Here is a 20628-nt window from a genome sequence, read left to right on the forward strand (position 1 = left end):
TAGTTAGTATAGATGAATTAATTAACATTTTATTGTAAACCGTAAAAATTCCAATTGGAAATGTACGTCTGGAGCCGACACTTGCAAAGGGTACCGTAATGCGTCTGTACCGGCTAGCCCTTATATGGACACGGTACCTCCCAAAATTGTATCTTGTACTAAACTAGCAAGGGCCAGCCAGTGTATCTTAAAATTGTGCAAAGCGTCGGCTGAGTATACCGACTTCAATATTACGGGCTAGATTACATAATTATTAATTAATGTGAGCACCTATATCAGACCTATTATTAGTTTAACACAATAGTACTCTGGTTCTGTGCCATTAATAAAATAATACTCAGAGCAGGACGTTACAACCGCATATTATGTTTTCTTCGTTCTACAAACGTAGAACATAATATAAAAAAATAATTTTATAACATTTATTTTGATATCATATACTCCGAGTGGAGCTCCGATGAATGTACCTATAGTTTTTATAATGATGTGTTTAAAAAAAAAAAAAAATTAAATATTTTGAACGTCGTCACTTTTTGACAGAGATTGAAAGCGTTATTAATTTAATCGGTTACCACGGTAGCGGTAACCGAAAATTTTTTGGATACCGGTTACTGATTTTATACCGGTCCTGTTGTTAGCGGTAACCAATTAGATACCGGTACTATATTAAAAATTACAGGTTACCGTGAAGTGATAACCGCTTCCAAAAAATGTCGGTTACCGGTAAACGATTGAATACCGGTTTCCTAAAAAAAAAATTGTACTAATACTTAATACAATATTCGTGTTTTTATAAGAATCATAATGTTTTTAGATTTCCCAATACAATATATTCGATGAGGGAGACCGGGATTATCGACCATCAAGTACCGTCATTACTCATTACCAACCAACGATATTTTATGTTATATGTAGGTAGGAAATAGAAATGTAGAATACCTATTATTTGAATTATTATTACAAGAATTTAGACTAGAAAAAAAAAACGAAGATATAATAGTATGATTTAAGAATAGTTTTAAGAAGTTATTATTTATTAAACCATTAGTAGCTACGAGCGTAATCATTTATGTAGCTAAAATATATTAAACATAATATCATTATAGTTCATACGTAACGGTAGTCAGTATTTATAAATACCGGTAATTGGTTCTTAACCGGTTAAAACATATTACGTTATTATGACGTTTTGTGGAAAAATATTATTAATTATTATAATTTATATATGTAATATTTTAATATTGGGGTGGCCCTGTCACACGGTAATTTTCTGGGCGAAATGTTTTGCCAATCGACCGCTGGTCAGCGGTTCCGTTTCAAGAACAGCGGGCGACGACGACGAAGAGGAACCTTTTTAGTCACAGAATTAGACGGTGCACCGCATTGATGCAGCGGTGGCCCGACACAGAATTCGGGGAACGGCGAACGGAAAGCGTTTCACAACCTGTAGAATCTATCAAAAATAAATTGTTTGCATGTTAGTGCATATTTTGAATTCAGAGGACGTCACACCCGCTTATACACAGTCTGAGTATAAATCGTTCAATTTTGGTGTTGGAATAATACACCTATTACAAAATTAAAAAATTTAAATTATGAAAAGTTAAAAGTACCTATTTTAAAAATTTTGAAATTTTTGCTATTTCTAAACGATATAATATTATAATTAGAGCGTGGATTTATATGCATTAAAAACCAACCAAATATGCACTAAAAAATCCTAAATATGCATAAATATATGCACCAAGATGTTAAAATATGCACAAAAATAAAAATATGCATAATAAAATTATTAAAATTAGCAAAAAATTTTTCGAACCTATTACCTATTAATTTATTTTGATATTAATCGAAACTATAAAAATATGATATTTTTTTCTTATATTATAATACTTTATATTTTAAAAATGTCTAAAAAAAACATCGAAATATGCACTAAAAGATGAAATATGCTATTAAAATTGTAAAATAAGCCTTTAAAATAGAAAAAAAGGTGGATAAGTGGATGTAGCTCTGCTGTACAGTAGGTTACAAGTGGGTCACTGTAATGGATGGTGTTGAATTTGAATTCAATGATATAATATCATTGTATAAGAAAAACGATTCTGAGCGAAAACGGACAGTCAGCCTATGATGATACCAAGTATATTTGACGATGTTATTGTGAATAAAGTAATTTATATATAACCTATCTATGTGGAGCCTTGTTTTAAATTTTCAATCCTTAGCCATAAAAGTTAAACATTTTATACATTTTTAACTACAAAATAACTAATAAATTATAAAATTTTAAATGTTGTCAAAATTTGAACTTTAAATGCTTATTATGAGTAATCTTGTATTACATTTTTAAATCTTAGATTTAAAAAGAAAATTTTTTATGAATTCTCAACTCAATATAATTTTATAATGTTCGTGATTTTTCCGTATTTTGTCAAAATTTGAACTTTAAATGCTTATAAATAAAAACTGTGACTAAGGATTTTTAATTTTTCATCTTTCTTTGAAACAATAACCTAGGAACCTTCTATTAAATTTTCAAGCTTTTTTACTCAACAGATAACATTTTATTGATATTTATAGAAAAAAAAACTAAAAAAATTGAAAACTGACAATGTACGTAAACAGCTCAAAAAGAGTTAAAATATTTTAAAAATTGTATGGTGTATAGAAAATGCTAATATAAACATTAAGTCAAAATTTCATGTCCCTACGGTCATTTGTTTTAGAGTTACACCAAAAACCAAAATCGATTTTCTCAAAAACAGATTTTGCGTAAAAATTCCCGTTTTTCCTTAATTTTTCTTTTGTTTTTCACGTCGCTTGTGAAAACTACTGGGAAATTTTTACTTTTGACCCCCCAAAGTACCAACTAGATTCATTTTCCTATCAGACAAGTTACTGTTGAAGAAAATCCAAGCACTTTTACCGTCCTAAAAGTTGATGACAGACACAAAAATAAAAATAAAAAAAAAACACACATCATTGTAAAATCAATACTTTCATCGCTTCGCTCAGAATCTAAAATGTCAAAATATACAAAAATATGCGCTAAAAAATTCATTTTTTAAATCATCATGTCATGAAACAAATTGTGTGTTCACTTAGTATATCATACGTTCAACCAGAATAAATATGCCAATGCATAAAAATCCGCGCTCTAATTATTATGAACAGTATATTGGTTATAATGGACAAAACGCAACGACCTGCCCTCAGGAATATTATCAAAATTCAATTTTAAAATAGGTATTTTTACTCTTGAATCAAGATTAAGCGATTTATACTCTGACTGCGTAAACGCGTTTTGTCTATATCGTATATGTGTAAGACGGTATACGGAAAAAAACCGAGGAAAAAAAAACCAAAACAAAAAAACCAACGGTGAAAAAAAACCAAAATTATAATATAACCAAAATTGTCGAGATATAATAATAATTAGTTATTGTTGTATAATACGTCATAAACAAATATATTTTTAACTGATATTATACCCACGATTCCACGATAGACCTATAATACGTCGCATCTATTATCCACGATTATTATTACGATAATACGATCGGGGCGCCGACCAGTAAATTATTATATACCTATTACCTATGCTAAGCAACCACATTTTCACTCTATGATGAGTAAAATATTAATTACTGTGAAACGTCGTTTTTATTTTTCGATATCGCAAATGTTCTTATTGTTTAAAAAATCATTATTTTTGAGTTTTTCAAACATAAATACTTTTTTTTCAGTTCTGATATAGAATAAATAAAAAAGTCGTTGCAAATCCCTGTAAATGTTCTGCTATTTATAGTGTGAAAATTTAGTTGCTACTACAGCATGAGTGGCCTATACCCGCGCCAAACAGTTTTTACTCTATGCCTTACATTCGTAAGACGGAGACAACACATACGGGTAATATTAGTAGCGTCCTCTATTGTGCATCGACTACCAACGTCGTGGGCGATCCGTTCTCAGCGTGTAAACTCGGAGGGTTAGCACATCCAACACATATGTTGTATATTGTACCGAAGGTCGAGCTCTAGGAATGCTGTTATAATCTGAAAAAAAAATAAACAGATAAGAGGGTGGATTAGTCTATAACATTTAAGTAAATAACAATAAATACGTTAAAATATATAACATAAGAAGTCGAAGAAACCCCGGTGTACCTATAATAAATAATAATATACTATACTTGAAGGGGGACGGGTCTTAATGATTTTCGAACAGAAACATTTTCCAAATAATGGTATTATTCCGCCTATAACAAGATAATAATATATTATCTGCCCCTGTCATCCCGAGTCGCCGTCTCCCGAATGTGTGTCGCCGCCATTTAAGTACCTATATGTACCTTTGACGCGTCTATACATTCATGTTAACTTAGTCACGGACAGTTGTAAGAAAATAATAACACCAAATACGCATATTATATTATAATATATTATTATTATACGTGTTCAGGGAAGGCCGAGTGAATTAAGGCGTAGGTATAATACAACAGTGAATAGACAGCTGCTATCGTAGGTACATCAAATGTAAAAGCAATAATACTACAATAAAACATTCGTCCGGGTATGGTATATAAATTTTAATTTCCTCGAGTGGAAGAAAAAATACACATTTGAAAATATTATAATATTATAATATTATTATGGTAATTTGATTGTTCTCGCTCCGCCACTGCGCCGTGTACGACATTTATTTTATCACTCCATCATCGGATAACCGTCCGTTGTAGTGATATTTATTATTGACTATATTATATTATGACAAATCTTTCAAAATATAAAGTAAATAATAATAATTAGTATATCTTTCAGAATAATAGTAGCGTAGTTGTCAATAGACGTTCGAAAAAATTGTAATTATATATATAACTGGAGACACATTCCCAAAATTAAAAAATGGTAGTCACCACGTTTCACAGTTATTTAAAATTCGCAAACACGAAGTAACGCATTAACGCATTACTAAAATAATCGTTTTGAATGTATTTTAAAAACAAGCCAATGGAATGATAATCTAGACAAATTAAAAATGAATTATATTTATTTTCGATTCCGATAATAGTTAACAATACTATTAAACATTCCAGGAATAAATGTTATCACTTTATTAGCAGAAAGATGAGAGTTTGGTTCAAAATAAAATGTAATTAAAATGAATTTTGATTTATGACTTATGACTCTATAGACATATTGGTGAGAGGATTGTACATTTGTACATAATAGGTCTATTATCACTAGGTCTATGTTTGTAAAATATATAGGAACAATGAACATATAATAATTAAATCATATGAATTCAATATGGTTAAAAAAGCAACGTTATTTACTTATTTGTAACGCACTACTTCAAAAAGTAATGTAACGTGATAAAAATAATTTTAGGAAACGCAAATGTAATTTAAAATATAAAAACATTTTAAGTATTGAGTAATGTAATTTCATTACTTTTTAAAAGTAATTTAACCAACACTGTAGTTTAGTAGCTAGTTTATTATGTTTATTATTTTATAAATCATGATACATACCTAGGTATTACATAATATATCATAATAATATAAATATTAATTAATTAAATTCTAAAATAGGCTGTAGGAAAATATATACAACTAAACCTTACACTCCCATTTCTTATTAAAAACTACATGCCTGCATACGGCATACCTATTATATATTATATTAACTGCATTATAATTTATAACTAATAAGTACCTGTGTAAATATATAAAAACGTAATTATTTAAACTTTACGAAACTATACAGTTGCCACACAATTATAGGTAATGTCCGCGATAACATTTAAGGCAACGCCCCCAGCATTTCCCGACTAAACGACCGTTAAATCCGCCACTGGCCACTATAAATTTGTGTTTAATAATTCTTTATATAATAATAGTACATCATGTCGGGGGCCTGTTGGTTAGGTTATCACAATAACGTTCACGTCGTTTATATTTATTATAACTTAAACGCATTATCTACTATACCTACAATACCTACCCATTTAGGCGTCCTCACCACACCAAACGCTCACTCACATAATATTACCTATACTGGGCCGCAATTCACGCACACATGCACACAATATGATGAGAAAACACGAATTTTCGGGTGATAATACGATTGCGAACGGACCTTTTCTCGTGTCACGATTACGAACGTTTTCACCTACTTATTTTCGTGCAGCGTTGCCAGATTTGGTGTTAGTCCATTGATATATATATATATAATATAATAAATGGATTTATTTATCTATAATACTATATCTATACTAGTCAACTGGTAAGCATTTAGTTAACAGTCGACCAAAATTAAACGACACATCTTGAGAGAGAATTGTAAAAGAAAAGCCGACAGTAATATTGCTACCATTAAAAAATTATACGAACTGAATTAATTCAAGATAATCCGACAGTTATAAGATTACGAAAATCATACGGAATGACGAATTGCATTTAATAACTTAGTTATAGTGTAAGATTGTATTATTAATTATAATATCGAACAATTTTTTATTTTGAGAAATAAAGTTCGCAGTCGTGTGTACTCGAATTTTCGAATCCTACCCTTCGACCTCTCTGACAGTATAATAATTTATGCCTATAGATAAATAACACAATCATTATTTTATTTTTATTCTTCGATAAATATTTTGTTAACATTTGGTTAACCAGACGTTTTATTTGACTAATTAGATACGCTCTATTCAATATTGCTAATCGACAGCGATAATAAACATTATGATAAAATTAAGCATATAGCTATTAACAAATGTGTATAAAACTTAATTGATTCGTATAAACGATAATATTTAATGTTTAGTTTCCGGTCGTATTTAAACGAAGAATATTTGTATGTACTTTGAAACCTACCTATATCAAAAAAGTTTGATAATGTCTAAATAATAATACATTTATTAACATAACGACAATATGGAAATAATCGGTTTATTCGTGTAGTGTATACACGAGCAGACTGTTCATTCAAAATTATTTATTTTCAATTGACAATTGGCGTACGTTATTATTGAATTCATAGAATAACGTTTCAGCAAAATATCAAGCCAAACAAAATTCCTGGCAGTGGACAACAAATTATACCTATAAAAGAATAATATTTTTAAATTACAACAAAATAACAAAAATAGTTAAAAACTTGAAAAACTTTTTTCATAGTTTGTAGGTACTGTCGGCCTATAATAGAACTAATTATATTTTAAGATAGTAATATTATGAATGTTACTAAAGTAATTGATTTTAATATTAGACAAAAGTGATACAGTATAGCTAGTTGAATTAATAAAATTATCGCCAAAAATATGGAATTTGAAAATATCATTGTGGCTGAGTATATACAATATAATAATATACTGAACTACTGAAGTAGGTACCTACGAACGAATAATTATTATAAAGAATTGTTATTCTTCGTTTAAATATAATCTAATTTTGCCAACATTTGAATTTGAAATATTTAAAAAAAAACGGTTTTATATAATTTTTAGATATTGAGTTTACATTTTTCCCGGATTTTGGAAATTAAATTATTGCTTTATACGTTACAAAAATATGGTAGATTTACGGGTTTTTTTTTTTAATTTCCACAAAGAGCAACTTATGAAAAACCTGGTATTTATTTGACCGAGCAAATAAAATGTTATCGACAATTATTCTAAAAAAAAAATTTTAATTTGTCTTGGTTATAAACAGCGCAAAATGATTTGTGTATGGAAGATTGTTATTATAAATATTTGGTTTTAGAACAAATGAATCAATCGTTTAGATGAATTAATTAGGATTATAAGAAACCATTATAAAATATTTACTATTTAATAACCTATGTCCTATGGATTATATATAATATTAGTTACATTTTACAAATATACAAGTAAAAATACCTCGGTTATCTACTCTAGTGTTTATTTTGTGGCATAATAATACAGTTTTTATTTTTTCAAAGCGGCTGGCATAAATGTCATTCTCTATTTTGTGCAAAGTTATAAGATATCTACATATCACTTATTACTTGATGAACCCTTTTAATAATTCAAAAATTACCTATAAATGTTTATGAAAAAAATTATTACATGGTTTCAAATCGTTAAAAACATTAAAAAAATATAGGTAAGTAGATAATTATAAGAAATTCTTTTAAGTTTTTTACTTTTTTGAACGACAATATTCATTTTTAATTTCATGTTCCAAAGCAGAATATTTTTCTAAATATTTCGATGACTTTTCAAAAACTTGAAAAATTATTAATTAGCAATCAACACTACCTGCTACATGACGTGTTGCAGCATTATCGCCCACATAATCGACCGATATACTGCGATAAGTGTAGTACTTACAATTTTTAAATATTCAATTTTTCCAAATGTAAACACAATATGCTCTTACTTTATCGATTACCAATATTTTATACTCGACATTTTTCAAAATATTATTTTATTAATTGTCTAAACTGACTTTATTAATTCGAAAGCTGACGAAATATTATGTTCTTATTTTTTTCGAATATGTTCAAATATACAATTATATGCAACCACGACAAAATATGCTAAAATATTCAAAATACAATTTTCAGTGTAACTTACTAATATTATGAAACATATTTATACATCAATCACATTGTTCTGCGACCTTTCTAGACAAATATGAAAAAACCAGAAGTCCTCAGCCCTAGTTATAAGTATGAGCATAGTGAAGTGGTACGCGGTTACGCCGCAAAATGTTGATCCACTACTTCATTTATCCAAACAAATGACCTAGCCGGTAAACGTTAAGCAAACAGAAATATTGTTAAATACTATGATTAATAAATGAAAAAAAACTGATTTCCACAATGACTGCAATAAAAAAAAAAGAAAACAAGAAACCGACAGAAAATGTTATCTAGGCGTGGGTACAAAATTTAGCGGCAGTTTATATATTATGACCACAATTATAGTATGCATTTCGATAACCGCGTTAAAAACGTAGAACCCATGAAAAACACAATACACGGTGCGGTGGGTAATTTTAACTAAAAATGTGCAGCATATTTATATATAGGTATATGGGTTTAAAAAAATAGTGAAATAAAATTTAATACTGTTCGTTTTATATATTGTCGTTACTGAATTTTTTTTTGACCAGAGGGTTCTGAGAAAAATATTCGACAAAAAAACATCCATGGCTCAAGAGATTTGTAAAGAAAACGAAAAAAGATCAACTCTGTGTATAATAAAATCACGTTTGTCAATATTGTTTACGCACCGCCCAGCTACACGACCACCTGCCAGAATTTCAAGAATACCACCCTCTACATATTTATTGTTCACCACCGGATTATTTTGCGCGCACGCGTGTGTGTGTATGTGTGCATTATATTGTTCAAGAGACTTAACCGAACCGTCACGTCTGTCCGTGGGACTGTCTAAATATCATATATTGTATTTAAACATATTATTATTATACAATAATACGGTATCATAGAAAAATATCACAGTACCTATTTTAAACATGGAATAAAAGCTGACACGTTATTTGTAATTTGTACCTAACCCACACCGGAGTCCGTAAATTTTATAGTATAGTAGTATACTATTAATGTGAAAAATTAAATTTAAGTAAATAAATATATTTTTTTTGTATGATTTTTTATATTATTATGTGAATATATATGGGGGTGTGGGGGCATCGCCACTACTGGTTACTTTTCATGTTATATCAAGGGCTGCATATAAACTGCAGCAAAATTAACCTTTTTATAAAAGTCGATATGTAAATTGCGGCAAAATAATCATTTAACAATAAATTTAACATTATACAATCTGCAACAAAACCGATAAGATACATTATACAAATTGCGGCAATTTATTTTATATGCCCCTATACGATATATAAATATCGATACGATACCATAAATTATAATATATTATATATCTTTTACCTATGTGATATTATGTACGCATATCGTATAATTAATTTTGTTTTGTTACATACAAATTGGTAAGGTAAATCCAAATGTATTTTTAAGTGTATACTTAATATTACTTACAAGTAAGTTAGATGTCAGTAGAAGTAGTTTAAAAAATTTAATATTTAATTCAACATAGAATTTACAACAATGTTTTGCTAGAATGGCAAACAATATTAGTAGTGTTAAACAGTGATTATAAAATATAAATATGCAGGGACAAATTGGTCTTAAACAACAAAAATACATAATTATATTTAAATAATAATACATAGGTTAATATGATGTAGTTACCTATATAGTTTATGTTATCGTATCGATACTTGTATAATGTATATACAATAAATTGGCCCAGTATGTATAAATGTATAATGTATCTTGTCGGATTTTTTCTCTCTGGCCCACGCGCAACATAGACAAAACGCATTTACGCAGAGTAATTTTTTCTATGTTTTTAAGTTATCTTAGAGTAAAATCATCTATTACAAACAAAGTATAGAAAATAATATGTTGAGAGAATGACATATCGATTTGTCTAAATATTTGCTCAAAACTATTTAAACATAATTTAAATGTGCAACATTTTTTTGTTTATTTTGAAAATCAAACACAAAGTCAAATAACAATAAAATATAAAATCGATACGTCATTTCCTCTAAAATATTATTCTCTATCTTTTTGTAATGTGTGATTTTACTTTAAGATTACTTAAAAATATAGAAAAAATGATTCTGCGTTAATGCGTTTTGTCTATGTTGCGCGTGGGCCAGAGATAGAAGACAAAGAGTGCGCTAACATCCTTTTAAGATTATTTTTTTCTTCGATCATTTTATCATTAGAATATTTCAGGAATTTTTTTTATACAATTTTATTATAATATTATGTAAATTGTAAGTACTTAATGATATCGCGATCCACCATAAAAACCTTGGATACCCTAATTTGGGTCACGACCCGAGGTTGCGAATCGCTGCCATAGGCTTTATTGACTTATAAGTTAATAACAGATAGTATTATAATTTATAATATATGAAAATATAATAATATTATATTAGGTAGGTATAAAATATTATAATTTAAGCATTTATTTTTTTTTTTGGCAATACTTTTTATTCCTACCTACCGTATAAAATTAGGGGATATTTCTGTCAACAAGGCAGGGCACTAACGAGTTAAATAGTTAATTTTATTTTAACTTTTTAATTTAACTAGTTACTTTTGGCTTTTCATTAACTTAACTGTTAACTTACTAAATTTCTTTTCTAATTAACGTGAAATTAACGAGTTCATTTTTGATTTTAAGAAGTAAGTTAAGTTAATTAATTTTGTTTTTAATTTTATTATATTTTACTATTTCAGTCTATTTCGTTTTCATATCAAAACATATTTACCGTAAATTGTTTAAAGTTAAAAATATATATCATTACAATAATATAATCTAACTTATATGATACTGTATAAAGTATAAACACTATAGTCTATAATTTAGTTTTGGGTTGGAAAAAAATTAAGTACACAAGCGTTGTATAAACAAATTAACTTTTATTAAATTCTGTTGTATAATAGAATACCTACTTGAGATAAAATGTTTTTCTAGAAATATTATATAGGTGGTCAGTTTCCGTTTATAATCGTATTTCCTACAACAATAATTTATTATTTTATATATTATACAAGGTTCTAGTATTACTACTATTATAATTTAGTAATATCTAATATTATAATCTTGTATATTATTTAACAGCTGAATTTTTAAAAACATGTCATATTAACAGGTAATAACTCGGTAAGTTATGGAATAATTCTTAATATTATGAAATCGTATTTCTAATAAATATTTTATTAATTTATTGTTAAATACTACATACTTTATTTAGTTTTTATTTTGTTTAAAAGAGGCAAATAAAGGCATGATTTTTGTTATTTTGTATTTATAGTGGCAATAAATATATTATTAATATAATAATATAGAAATAAATACAAAAAAAAAAAAAAATAATGAATTATTATCACTAAAAACTATACGTCATAATAAATGCAAAAAAAAAAACAAAGCATTATCAATTTTATGCATCTTAATCTTTCAGTCGGCAAGTCGGTGGGACTACGGAAGTCTTATTTTGTACACTCTATTTGTCTATTATTATTTATTATCATTGAAATAATATTCTTAAAATAAAAGTTCAATATAAGTTGATCAAACGTATATATCTACGTATTTAAATTCATATACAAATACCAATCATATAACTATTACAAATTGAATAGGTAGGTACATAATATAATATAAAATTGTTACTACACTGCCTTTATATATAAAAATTACCATAACATTATCTTAATAAAAAACCATTAGGTACCTTTTTACCACAAAATAATTTTGCCTTAATGATTAAATCAATATTAGCAGTTGGCAGTTGCGTGTAAAAATATATTTATATTTTCGTTCTTGATGAAATTAATGTAGGTATATTTTTAATGATACACTTAACTACAAAATACAAAACCATAAGACATGATATATACTTATTACATGTTTCATATATTTACACCGAAAGCCTTGTATATAAAATTTTGAAGATTGTCAAAGAAATCATTTTAATTATGTCCATTATAAAATATTATATATGTTAAGTATTATTATATGTCACTGTAATAATTTAAACAATTAGTATAAATACTTACATCTATATACAATCACATTAATTGTATTTGTCTATTTTATATCTTTATAGATTATTAAATGTATAGATGTTAATGATGGTTAATAGTGCTCGCTTTATAGTTCAATACCGGCCCATCACCAAATCACGGAAGTCAATATTGTAATGACAACGAATTGAGTAAGTGTAGTAGGAAATCTTATCTAACGGTTGATAAAAATCTATACTCATGTAGGTAGTCATATAATATAATAATATATGTGTGCACCTATTATAACATATTGTGTATTATTTAGTAAATGTTAATTGGTATAAAATATTAATTAATCAATATGTAATCATCAAATTTAACATACTATTTAGATAAGTGTAACTTATCATTTAAAATTTGTAAATGTATTAAACAGTACGACGTGTTAAACTAAATATTAATATTGTTTGTTTGAATTTATTCTCGTTCACAAAATATAGATGAATTATCAGGAATAAAAACTTAGACTTTAAACTATTAATAATTTAATTATGCATAATATAAAATATAGCAGTAGGTACATAACCTTTTGTGGTACACGGACCCCTGTAAAAATAATCTTTGAAGCCACGGCTTATGTTTATGTAAATAGATATCTAAATAGATATTATTTAGATCTTAAACTTAAATTATAGACTTATAGATTGCTAATATTAACAATATAAAATATTTAATGTATTATTTATTATTAAGTACAGTTACAACATAAAAAAGGTGGATAAGTGGATGTCACTCTGCTGTACAGTAGGTTACAAGTGAGTCACTGTAATGGATGGTGTTCAATTTGAATTCAATGATATAATATCATTGTATAAGAAAAACGATTCTGAGCGAAAACGGTCAGTCAGCCTATGATTTTACGAAGTATATTTGATGATATTATTGTGAATAAAATAATTTATATATAACCTATTTACGTGGAGCCTTGTTCTAAATGTTCAATCCTTAGCCATAAAAGTTAAACATTTATAAATTTTGAACCACAAAATAATTAATAAATTATAAATTTGATAAATGTTGTCAACATTTTAACTTTAAATGCTTATAAAAAAAATTGTGCATATGTATTTTTAATATTTTTCAACTGTTATTAGAACGATATATCAGGAGCCTTATATAATATTTTCAACATTTTATGGTGTATAGAAAATGCTAATATAAACATTCAGTGAAATTTCCAAGTATCTACAGTCATTCGTTTTTTAATTACAATAAAATAAGAAAATTGTTACATGAGAAATCGAGTAAATATTAAATGTTGTAAGAATATAAATTTCAGACGCTCATAAAAATTTAATTTAAGTTTCTTCTAGACATTTTTTTTTTGATAAAGGTGGACAAACTTATGAGTAATCTTATATTACATTTTCAAATCTTAGATTTAAAAAGAAAAATTTTTATGAATTCTCAACTCAAAATAATTTGCTATTTTTCGTGATTTTTCCGTATTTTGTCAAAATTTGAACTTTAAATGCTTATAAATAAAAACTGTGACTAAGGATTTTTAATTTTTTTCATCTGCCTTTGAAACAATAACCTAGGAGCCTTCTATTAAATTTTCAAGCTTTTTTACTCAACAGATAAAATTTTATTGATATTTATAGAAAAAAAAACTAAAAAAATTGAAAACTGACAATGGCCGTAAACAGCTCAAAAAGAGTCAAAATATTTTGTAAATTTTATGGTGTATAGAAAATGCTAATATAAACATTCAGTCAAAATTTCATGTCCCTACGGTCATTTGTTTTAGAGTTACAACAAAAACCAAAATCGATTTTCTTGAAAACAGATTTTGCGTAAAAATTCCCGTTTTTCCTTAATTTTTCTTTTGTTTTTCACGTCGCTTGTGAAATTTTTACTTTTGACCCCCCAAAGTACCAACTAGATTCACTTTCCTATCAGAAAAGTTACTATTGAAGAAAATCCAAGCACTTTTACTGTCCTAAAAGGTGATGACAGACACAAAAATAAAAAAAAAAAATTAAAAATTAAAAAAAAAACACATATCATTGTAAAATCAATACATTCATCGCTTCGCTTCGCAAAATAACTTCTTTAAGATAGCATTTATGTTTTTAGTGAAAAGTTTATTATTTTAGACAGTTCCTCCGATATGCTCCGATAGTTTGCTTATGATTTATGCCCGATTTTATTAGTATTTGTGGTAGATATAGTACAGAGATTAAAGGTGTATGGTGTTCAAAATTTATCTTAACTTTTCTGTTTCCCCTATCTTCTTCTCAGAGGTCTAATATACACAAACATTCATTTTTATTTATACTAATATATAAAATGATAACGATGGAATTTTTTGTTTTTTAATGGTTCCTATGGGTTAAATACATAGATACAAATAATTGTATAGACTTCGCTGTTGTTTTTAGCCATGTCGCCAGGTGTGCACTTAAGAGGCCATAACTTCGGAACCACTTATTCCACAGCGTACAAACTTCACAGGAACCATCTACATATCAATCTTAATATGTCCTGAAATTGTTATTGAAATCGGTTTGGTGGATCTTGAGTTATAAAATGTATTCAAAATGTACGCTTATTTTTATATATATAGATTTAACAATCAAAATATCAATAAAATAAAAAATAAAATTAATACTTGTGAAGTTTAAATAGCTTTGTCATCTTTATAAATCGTAATTAGGCAGTAATTTTTTGTATAATTTGTGTACACTGGCACCTACAATGAAAACATTTGGAATGAAATATTAGGTATTTCGTTTTGAGATATTTTAGTATAATATTTTTAAAAATTATATTTACTATTGAAATACACTGTACTAAACACTTAGAACTTCTGAAAACACATTACAAGCGTACATTGGGTAATAATGTGTAAATTATATGGTTTTACGAAAATAATAATAATACGGTTAGTATTTGTCATACGGTTCGTTTTTATATACATAATATAGACATATAATAATATGTCGTCCCTGACATTTTTTTTGACCTGAGGATTCCGAGAAAACTATTCGACAAAAAAAAATCCACGGCTCGAGAGATTTCTAAAGAAAATGAAAAAAGAGAACTCTGTGTATATTATGTATAATATTGTGTACGCGCTGCCCGATCACCTGCCAAATTCCAATAATACGAGTTACGACCCGCTATACATAAATACACCGTCATGTCTATCCGTGGGACGGTCTGAATTAAATATTATTACGATTTAAATAAAATTTTTATAAATATTCATACAATATGTATTTAAACATAAAAACATAGGTGCTGTTAGTAATATCACAGTACCTATTTTAAATACAGAATAAAAGCTGACACGTTATTTGTAAATTGTACCTAACCCATTCTGAAGTCCATTAATTCCTGATCTACCATAAAACAATGGCATTATTTTAATAAATAATTTAATGTTACATGTGTAAGGCGCACGCGAGTAGTCCACTTAATAATAGACACGTTTTAAACGACGAGCGTTTAGATGATTTTCCGCAAAAATTAAAACCTCGTTCCTAACAACGACTCAATGTAGCTGTGCCTTATCTATTGGTACCGACCATTGCGTCTTATCCAAACTGGTTAGGGAGTGTCGTTTTGATAATGGTGCTGCAAGACTGAGTAATGATTGTATTTATAATAATTGATAAACTGGCAAAATATGAACGAAAAAAAAAAATATGGTGCTTTATCGGTGGATCTCGGTTTTATAGTGTCGACACCAGGTTTCAAATTTATATAATGTTATTAGTTTTGTATAATATAGGCAAGTACCTTTATTATGTAAACAATATGTTATACTCGAAGGGCATATATATTTAAAATATAGGAGTTCTTTTGTAGGTACATCATATACAATTAGGGTTCTAAATTTGAAATATTTCAATTAAATTATGAAAAATATTTTTTCTTCGTTTAAACGTGTTCAGTTATAGATGATTAGAAACAATACATTCATTACACACTTAGAACTAAAGAAAAACATATTATTTTTGTTGATTTATTATTTCATATTTGTATATTCTATATTATATAGTGCTGAAAAATGGAGGACGAAGTGGCCGAGCGGACTAAGGCGTCGGTTGCGACGCACACCTGGTTCAATACCTCTGTCACGGGCGGCATTTTTCTTTGAGCAAGTCACGGTGTCCGGAGAACAAGTGCCACCATCCCCCCCCTGGGCATGGCAGATACCTATACCGGTACCCAAATCAAAAATTCTGCCAAAACAAACACACACGTGTAAACAAATCTACAGTACCCTCCCCTACAGTACCACAAGCTAATGACCTAGTAGTTGAAGCCTTAACCCTAATAAAAAAAAAAAGTGCTGAAAAATATTCCTGGCATTATTTTGAGAATAAAAACATTTTTTTCATGAGTTTTAAAATATTGTTGTATATCAGCGATCCAAAAGATAATGGTTTGAAATAAAGTTGAAGTCAATTCCAATAATGAATGAAATAATAGTGTATTTTCAGTAATTATAAAGTAAATAATAAATTTAATACTTAGATAATATAGTTTGTTATAACTATTATAGATTTGTTAAACAACTTATAAATTATATGTAAATATGTTACATATTTTCTTTGTTTCATACAATTAACCAACTTTTAAAAATATTCACTTAGAAGTTGACGACTATACACTTTTAGGTAGGTATAATAAACATTTTATTTTCCATTAAAATGAAATATTTCAAGAAAATAAATTTCATACATACATAATATGATACGGTACCGACCGTCGTTACGACACCATTTACGTTTCGCTCGAACGTCATCTATATAACATTGTTATGATTATAATATTACCGTCGTAAATCAACCACGTCTGTGATCACTACGAATAAACGCCCCCCCCCCCCTCCCCCACGGACCTCAACTATAACATTTTGGTGTTGCGTTGTTTTTTTTTTTAATATTGTGAGGTGTCACCCACATCTACACCGCCATAACAATCATCACAACCGAAGTACCGCGACACATCCCACCGCTGTAGCCCGCGTCAAATACACAATATGTTATATTCGATTTACTTTACTGAAGCAAATCATTGTTCAGCTGCGTCCCTCCTTTTTATAGACACCTGCGGTGACTTACCATGTACGTGATGTTTTCGCTATCCGATCGTCGACGCATACATTGACAATGTTTTCAAGTACACGATTAGGGGACGCCAAAAAGCATATAATAATAGGTAATAATAATAAAATATATATAATAATATATGTATAAACGTATAACCATGTACAGAAAGGCAACCTTTGTACACAATGTACATTGTACATATTATATATAGGTATAAGGGTATTGTATAAGAGTACAAGTATTCTATCCCATATGTGAATATGTACTGGCACCCTCACGTTTTTATCCTCTGACAAGTGTATAAATTGGCTGGCCATGAGATATAAGATGTGTATAAGTGTGTCTTAAAATGCAGGGCTGACAATTATTGATTTTAAAATGGGTTGGGGTAAAATTGACAATATCCTTGTTGAGGCTGGATAACGCGACAATTATAATATACAACCGTCGCCGTTAATTTCGCTATCACGAAAAACATTAAGGTCGTAATGTCGTATTCACACTCACCGATATTATCGATGTCTGTTGAAGTAAAATTGTGTGGTTTTAAATATGGTTTTCACATTGACACCGATCCGATATAAATATCGTTTTAGTGTGACGATACCGGTGTGCAAGTCCGTCCTGGTTCATATAGCTGACCGATCTGACACACACGCACACACATACACACTCACCACTACCATTTCGTTATTATTTATATTGTTTAATTTTGTGTTATAACTTATAATAGTGTCTTACAAGTTATATAATATAATATATTGATATATATATATATATATATATATATATATTTATGCAGATTACGTATCGACACGAAATCGGCCACCGCTGGATCGCCGGCCCGTGGATTACCTAAAACACGACCGCCCAAATTATGTTTTGTTATATATTGTTATATTTAAATAAATAATAATGATCTTAGTTATTTTGTTGAAATTTAAAAATATTATTATAATAATATAGGCTGACCGCAGATCGTCTCTACTCAGAATTAATTTTGGTGTACACTATACATTATACAATGATATTATATCCAAAATTATTATACTACTTAGTAGGTACCCATACACCACGATCTACGGCAACAACCACCCAAAAAAATTGGTCGGGGGACCGCCCGACCTGTACCCGGCCCTGTGTTCGGCGCCACTGTTATCGTCCCGACAGACCCATGATGGGACATTCGAACGTCCGGCAAAAACCTCTCGTCTGTTCAGACCCTTACTTATCTAATCGAGCCTATACAATAATCTAAGAACTACCTATATTCATCCACAAGACTCCCCTTTCATTAATTGTTTACTAAATAAAAACACTCATTCTATACATTAATTAATATACTATTCGTTTAATCTAGCTGCCCAAAATTGCACATTTTAATTTTAAACATTTAGTTTTTAATTTTGAATAATTCACAATTATATACTATGTATATATTTATTATCGAGCAGTTGTACAGTTCTATTTATAAAAAAATCTATGTTTATTTAAGAAAACAATACTTAATATTATGTTTATTCATATAATTATGTAAACTATACGTCATTTTGACGAATATAATATACATGACGAAAATGCAAAAGGCATTAGCGACATTTTCAAAATTATTCAGGAGGGCCAAAAAAAATTTTTTTTAACATTAATTATATTTTGTCAGGGCTTGAAACCGTTGTTAATTTAATCGGTTACCGCGTTAGTGGTAATCGGTTTTATACCGGTCCTGTTGTTAGCGGTAATCAATTACCGGTACTATATTCAAAATCACAGGTTACCGTTAAGTAATAACCACTTCCAAAAAATTTCGGTTACTGGTAACCTATTGAATACCAGTTTTCTAAAATATTGTACTACACCTTTGTATACTTAATACAATATTCGTGTTGTTATTTTTAGATTTCCCAGTACAATATACGATGAGGGAGACCGGGACTATCGACTATCGAGTACCGTCATTACCAACCAACTATATTTTATGTTATAGGTAGGTAGGAAATAGAAATGTAGAATACCAATTATTTGAATTATTATTACAAGAATTTAGACTAGAAAAAAAAAACGAAGATATATTAGTATGATTTAAGAATAGTTTTAAGAAGTTATTATTTATTAAACCATTAGTAGCTACGAGCGTAATCATTTATGTAGCTAAAATATATTAAACATAATATCAATATAGTTCATACGTAACGGTAGTCAGTATTTATAAATACTGGTAATTGGTTCTTAACCGGTTAAAACATATTACGTTATTATGACGTTATATGTTAGCTGAAAAATTGTCACGGTAACCGGTAACCGATAACCGGGAGTACAAATAGGTTTATAATAACGGTAACCGATTATAGGTTCCCCAAAATTCCGGGAAATTACCGGTTTCCGGTAAAAACCAGTAACCGGTTTCAAGCCCTGCATTTCGTAGATAATATTTTTAATTAAAAAAAATATGGTAAGAATAAAAAGATGAGTTGTACTCTATTTAAGACAGTTGTTCTTCCATTCTTTTTAGCTAAACATTTATATCAGTTAAGTGCATTACTTGCGTTCGCGTTTTCAAAAACGTCGCGATTTAAAGTTGCAAAATAATTGTGTTTTATTATATAACTTGGTGCTTATGCCCCATTAATTTAATCACCTGTAATTTTAGTACTGGTATTTGTGTGCTTATGTCCTATTAATTTTCTTCCCTGTAATTTAATATATAATATGAACTTATTTTTGAATTTTAAAATTTTAATTATTTCAGAATATTGCTGAGTTTCACAAAATCATATAAAATCAGATAAAAGTTAAAAATAAAACAAATACATGACGCGTATCTAATTAAATATTAAATATTAGTGGTTATATATTATTATAATAAATTCAGAATACGTATATGTGCATATCTAATTAAGTTA

Source organism: Metopolophium dirhodum, chromosome 6, assembly GCF_019925205.1.
Source record: "Metopolophium dirhodum isolate CAU chromosome 6, ASM1992520v1, whole genome shotgun sequence".
Taxonomy (NCBI): domain Eukaryota; kingdom Metazoa; phylum Arthropoda; class Insecta; order Hemiptera; family Aphididae; genus Metopolophium; species Metopolophium dirhodum.